The sequence below is a fragment of the Lactuca saligna genome, chromosome 8, assembly GCF_052625555.1.
Source record: "Lactuca saligna cultivar CGN05327 chromosome 8, ASM5262555v1, whole genome shotgun sequence".
Lineage (NCBI taxonomy): Eukaryota > Viridiplantae > Streptophyta > Magnoliopsida > Asterales > Asteraceae > Lactuca > Lactuca saligna.
Window position 1 is genome coordinate 153,130,987 of NC_136424.1, and position 6,803 is coordinate 153,137,789.

The 6,803-nt window shown below is 39.3% G+C and overlaps 1 long non-coding RNA gene across 1 annotated transcript; it reads right to left on the minus strand.

The window, feature by feature from the left end:
* Positions 1 to 917: 917 nt before the first annotated feature.
* LOC145008683 (uncharacterized) lies at positions 918 to 6,596 on the minus strand. The gene is made up of 3 exons (XR_013663588.1): positions 6,492 to 6,596; positions 6,265 to 6,420; positions 918 to 1,025 (listed from the first exon to the last, which is right to left on the minus strand). It is a non-coding gene; the product is annotated as an uncharacterized LOC145008683 (long non-coding RNA).
* Between the last annotated feature and the right edge of the window lie 207 nt (positions 6,597 to 6,803).

Consider the following 6,803-nt stretch of genomic DNA (forward strand, 5'->3'; position numbering starts at 1 on the left):
TAATTTAATAAAACTTCTTTTTTTCAACTAATTTAATTTAATATACCTTCTATTTTAATTAAAAAAAAAACATAATTCTTCATTACTTGAAAAAAAAAATACATTGCGTTACCAAAAAAAAAACCACACACATGACATTTAAATAACGAGTAAATTGCATGAATGGTCCCTATGGTTTAGGTTAATTTGCGCGTTTGGTCCCTAACTTATTTTTTTAGCTCGGAAGGTTCATATTGTTTGTTTTTGTTACACGCTTGGTCCCTGTCTTACTTAAAAAAATTATTTTGCCATTGATTTTTTTATTTATTTAAATAAACACACCACCAATTCCATCCATCTCACCTTACCTTACCTACCCTATCATTTTCCCTACTTAAATAATAGTCTTTTTAGGTAAGATAGGGATCAAGGGTGTAACAAAAACAAACAATAGGGACCAATGGCGTAACAAAAACAAATAGTAAGGACTTTCCGAGTTAAAAAAATAAGTTAAGGACCAAACGTGTAAATTACCCCAAACCATAGGGACTATTCGTGTAATTTACTCTTTAAATAACCCTAGAAACTTAAAAAACATAAATAAAATAACTAAAGGAAACTACATAAAGTCATTCTCCGAGAACTCGTCTTCGGGGTCATTCGGTGGATCCAAATTAAGGTTAATGTTTTGAACCTCGTAAATGTGTTCCATCAAGTCATTGCTAAGATTATGAAATGTTTCAGTGCAACGTATCTCTGCTCTTCTGTTTATATACTCTTCGCCACCAATTTCTATTGTGTAACGACCCAATTTTTACGTCCGAAAATTTTCATTTTTAAGATATTACTTTAGAAAACATCAATAAATAAAAACATTGTTTGTTCACACCATAACACATTGCAACCATGTACTAAAAAGCCAAACCGTACATCCCATCAAAATATCAGAGTACAATCCCAGAAAATCCCATAAATGCGGAAACCGAAGAGTGTGTGTATGACGTGCCGCTACCGCGCCGGCTCTTTTCCCTTCGATGCAGAGGTACCTGAAAACAAAACTGTAAACGTAAGCACAAAGCTTAGTGAGTTCCCCCAACGTACCGCATACCATACAAACACATAACATACATACTGCCAGGCTATTCTGGGGTGCCTGACTACCCGGTACGGCCATTCTGGGGTGCCGACCTACCCATGTCAAGCCATTCTGGGGTGCTGACCTACCCATCGGTCCTAACAACCGATCCTCGGGGACTATTTCACCCCCCTACTACTATGATCACATATAACGTAACAAGCCAGCACGCATACATATCATCACATACTGTCAGACGTATCTGGGGTGTCTGACTACCCTTCGGTCCTAACAACCAAACTCTACTACTATCACATACAATATATCATGCTAGCATATAACATGTCAGGTAATAGCAAACTTAGATGATATCACAAAGACAATCATCTATCATACATCTCCTACTGGTGGGTCGGCATTGTGGCCTTAGACCCACTGCTACTGGAAGGTAACTCACCTCAAAGTAGCTGCTGAACTGATCGGGAACTAACTGGCTGCTGCTGCTCCGGGAGTCCTCCGGCTGCAATTTCCACAACATACTCAATCAAACACTGCTAACTGTCCTTTAGGTAAAATGACCATTTTACCCCTGGATTAGCTCTCAGCCAAAGCTGGAGTCAATTTTCAATTGACCCGACTCGCCGAGTGGATCACCACTCGCCGAGTCCCTAGCAAACCGATGTCCTGGGTCCCTGGTTCTACTCGTCGAGTCGGGCTATGACTCGACGAGTTCACCTTCTAACTGTCATTCAACACCTTCATCCTACTCGCCGAGTTGTATGAACAACTCGTCGAGTTCATCTTCATCCGATGAACACTTTATGCTAAGACTCGCCGAGTTGTATGAACAACTCGCCGAGTCTGTTCTTAATCTATGAAGATTGCCTTGGACTCGCCGAGTCAGGGCATTGACTCGCCGAGTCCTAACATGGGTGAGTTCAGCTCCCAACTCACCGAGTCACCCCCTGTGACTTATGGCTCAACTCGACACATGAAGAAGGGACCAAACCGGTGACTCGCGACCAGACTCGCCGAGTCACCTATGCGACTCGTCGAGTCGCCGCCATGCACTTCCTAAATATACCGATTTGCTCGATTCCAGTCCATGCCATTCATAGATCTGGACTTCTAGGACACGAATCACACGTAAAGTTTCCAACTTTACGTGTGGATATTCACCAATATGGATTATAAGGCTCAAAATGTCTCAAAAGGGTAGATCTAGGGCTAACAAGCCTCATGGGGCCAAAAAGCTAACAGATCTGAGCTCCTGGAGCTCAATCTTGCATAGATCCAAAGGCCAAACGCCTTATTACGACATATAATGCACATACAAACTTGGGGAATTGACCAAGAAGGACCCAAATGAAGTTTTAAGCATAGAATCAAGGGGAAAACGGGTTATACCTCAAAGGAAATGTTGAAATGACACAAGGATGGCTGATCTCCTTCTCCTCTTCTTGATCTACTCCTTTTACTCTTCAAAACCTTCAAGTACACACCAAGAACACCTCAAACTCTCAAGGTAACAAGGGAAAACGATGTAGGGGGAGTTCTGGGGGTGAATGGGGACGAGTTGGGGCGGAATGAGAGTTTAAATAGGGTGCAAACCCTTGAAACTTAGGGTTTCATCCCGCAGCGGTGACTCGCCGAGTCCAGGATGTGGACTCGTCGAGTCGCCTACTTAAAACGTGTCCTGAGTCTCGTCCCTACTCGGCGAGTCGGACCCTATGACTCGCCGAGTCTAAGGCTAAATTAGGGCAATGCTCAAATAAAATTCACATACCGGAAACCAGGTGCTACATATTGGCTGTGTCTCTGGTATTATTTCTTCCTCGTCAAACGCACATATCACTCTTCCTTCGTCTTCAGTAATCATGTTATGCAATATAATACACGTATACATGATTTCTTGAAGTTTTTCCTCGCCCAAATAAGCTGCTGGTTTTTTCAATATGAACCACTGTTTCTTCAGAGCTCCAAAAGCACGCTCAACATCCTTCCTAGCTCTTTCTTGAGCTCTCTTGAATTTCTTTCGTCTAGAACCATGTGGAGCTGAAGACGACTTAACAAACACAGCATACTCAGGATAAATTCCATCAACCAGATAATAACCATACTTATATGGCGTTTCACGCACTTGAAAAGAAGAATCTGGTGCGGATCCATCGTATATGTTGTCAAATATTGGTGAACGGTTAAGAACGTTGATGTCGTTAATCGAACCAGGAGAACCAAAAAAAGCATGCCAAATCCACATATCTTGTGATGCAACTGCTTCAAGTATCACCGTTGGGTGACCATGATCACCTCGGGTAAATTGCCCATGATATGTTGTAGGGCAATTTTTCCATGCCCAATGGAGACAATCTAAGCTTCCTAGCATTCCAGGAAACCCATGCACACTAGCATGATGAGCTTGCAATTGCAAGATGTCATTACGTGTAGGCTTACGTAAATATTTTGGACCATAAAATTGAATGACAGTTTTGCAGAAAAAATGGAGATTGTCTCGTGCTATCCTAGCAGACATCCTAAAACTTTCTTCTAACGCATCAGGCGGAATGCCATATGCTAACTGACGAAGTGCGGCCGTGCATTTTTGTAACGGAGTGAAACCGGGTGTACCTCTAGCATCGTAGCGTTGTTGGAAAAAACTGCACTCCCTCGTTACATCTTCAACTATACGTTCGAATAAACCTTTGAGCATTCTGAAGCGCCTACGAAAATAATACCCTTGGTAAGTGGCATTCTTTGCAAAATAGTCTTGCACCAAACGTTGGTTAGCTTCTTCACGATTTCTGTAAATGTATCTTCGTGTTCTCTGTTAATAACTTGCAGTTGCGTTGTTACATACAACGTTGTATGTTTGTTCCACCATTTGAACACACGCAATAGCGGTATAAAAAAATAGTCTGAAATTCTTCAGAAGATGAAGAAGATGACATTTTTTGGAGAGTGGTGATTTTAAAAAAAAAAAAAATTTTTTTGAGAGAGAGAAGATTGTGTTGTGAAAAAAAATTAAGTTTGATATGTGTATATATATATGAAGGAAAAAAAAAATGAAATTGCATTCAACGGTAAAAAATTTAACCAACCAATCACATTTCGCGGTCTTCAAAGGCCGCACTGCCACATAAGCAAGTGGTGTTATAATACCAAGTGAGGAAATGGGTAACAAGATACAACAAGATGTAACACCAACATTTTGAAAATAAATATTTTTATTTTTTTATTTTTTTTTACTATTTTGTTTTTTTTAACTTTTTTTTTTGTTTTTGTTTTTTTTTTTTTTTTGCGTTTTTTAATAACTAATATATTTTTTTTATAAAACATATAATTTAAAAAAAAAAAAAAAGACATAATATTTAAAATCTAAAATCCGATTACAATTAAAAAAAACATAATTTTAAACCTAACTTAATAACTAAAATAACATTGAAATCACTACTAAATACCACACAATCAACCCAAATATTTTTTCCTAATTTGTTCCTTCATTGCTTGTAGCACCGCTAGATCAGCAGGTGCTAAACCATCCTCGCTTGTCCGAAGAATTGACAACTGTTGTGTCATTAGTTCCCTTTCTTTTTGCTCCCGCTTCTCCCGTGCCTGACTTTCCAGAAATTCCAAATGACGACGTTTCAACTCATTTTTTTCTTTTATTAACAAATTATATTCGTTGAATTTCGCTATCATTTCCGCCACATCTTTTGTTCTCGTCTCCACCTCCTCCGCATGTCTTGCAGCGCGCCTCGCTTTGTCGCGTTTGGGCGATCGTCGTGGTGGGGATATCTCTTGGATATCATCCGGGATCTCATCATCATCGGCGTTTAGGTCGATGTTAGTCCGTGCGTCCGACACGTCGACTGAACTAGAATTGCGAGACCTTTTGGATTGAACCTCCGACGATGTAGGCGTTTTATTCCACTTTGGATCCGCTCGCAACAATTCCCATGATTTTTCAAAGTCGAAAACATGACCCATTTCGACTCGATATTGTTCCTTCGCAGCTTTGAACAAATCAAAGTCGTTGGTTCCACTTTGTTGTTGCGCCGCAATCCGGTTGTAAATACCGTTGAATTTGCTGCACCGCTTACTTATCGTACCCCATTTGCTGCTCAACATGTCGTTGTTGCGATACGAATTTTTTTTAAAATAACGTGAAACTTGTCGAGCACCGCCCTTCAATAAGCTCCTTTTTTCATTCCATTTCCGCGAAATTCGTCCTTTGAAGTAGCACACCAAGCCTTCGTCAAAGCGTATTCCTCCTCCAGTGTCCACCATTGTGGAACGTCTGCATTTTCAGATTCCACCGCTATTGATTTCCCTTTTGATTTTCCTTTCCCTTTCCCTTTCCCTTTCCTACTACTTCCTACTTCCACTTGAACTGTTGGTTGTGTTGTAAGTGACGGTTGATTGGTTGTTTGTTGCATCAAACCAAAAGTAGAGAAAAGATTTTGTTGTAAATTTGGGTTTTGACCAAATTGATTTTGTTGAACGTAAGGTGAGTTGGGAAATTGCAGTGGCGGTGAAGCGGGATTGAAAGCGGCACCTTGGTATGACATTTGTGGTGAACCTTGAGACGATAAAAGGTTAAAATAATTTTCGTACCCCGCAAATCCGAGAAGTGAGGTTGTGTTTGGGTTTGATGATGGAGGGGGGGTGTTTGGGTTTTGCTCCATTTTTGAATTAAAGATATAGATACAGAGAGAATGAGAGAAAGTGTGTATAAAGATATAGAGAGAATGAGATAAAGGTATATAAAAATTAAAATAAAGTGTATGTATATATATATATATATAAATGGTAAAAAGGTATTTTTTTTTTTTGAAATGGACCGTTATTAAACGGTAAAAAAAATGAGCAACGGATATTTTTTTGACGTTACAACTCGTTTCCAAGGCAACGAGTTCCGGACGACGAGAAGCAACGGCTAGGGGGCCGGTATTCACCGCGTTATGATGGCGTCGCGGAGTGCCACATGGGTCTCGTCGCTTCTCATCGAGGCCCATACCCACTCGTCTTATGCAAGTAGAATTCGTTGCCCCTTAAATTTAATGGTAAAAAGCCGATTAAAGCTAGAATTGGGTTAATTGATTTTTTTCTAAATAAATTCAATAAAATAACCATTTCCAAACCCTAAATCCATCCTACATCGTTACAATCATTGTATATGATTAGAATTTCAATCAGAAAACGAAGCTTACGTGAAATTTATCAATGCATTTGTTCGGTGTTATAATCCCCCAGTGTTTGTAGTGTTTCATGCCTTGGTATCGGGAGTTGATGCGCAAAATTTTCTCAAATTTTCTAACTTCACTGAGGTAAACATCTCCATCATGGAATGCTTTTTAGCTTCGAATCTACATCATCAATAATGTTGTTAATCACGATGAAATTATCAAACAAAAACAAAACTCTATTCAAATCAAACCTAAAATTAGCGCCTTTTTTTGCTGTTGAAATGTCATAGATGGCTGCTTGACGGAGAGAAAGAATATTAGTATGCGTGTGGTGTGTACTGTGTAATCGTTGTGAGTATTAAAATATTGTTATGAGTGATTACCAATTTAGAAATATATTTACGTTCTGATAAACACATATGTAGACCTTTTCCCTCTTCCTAAAATTGGCTTCCCTAACTTGCAGTTTTCTTTGTTTCTTCTTGAACTCCTTCAAAATAACCATAAAAAACCAACAATTGTTATTAAAATAAAAAGAAGCCACAATACTTCAGAAATAAACA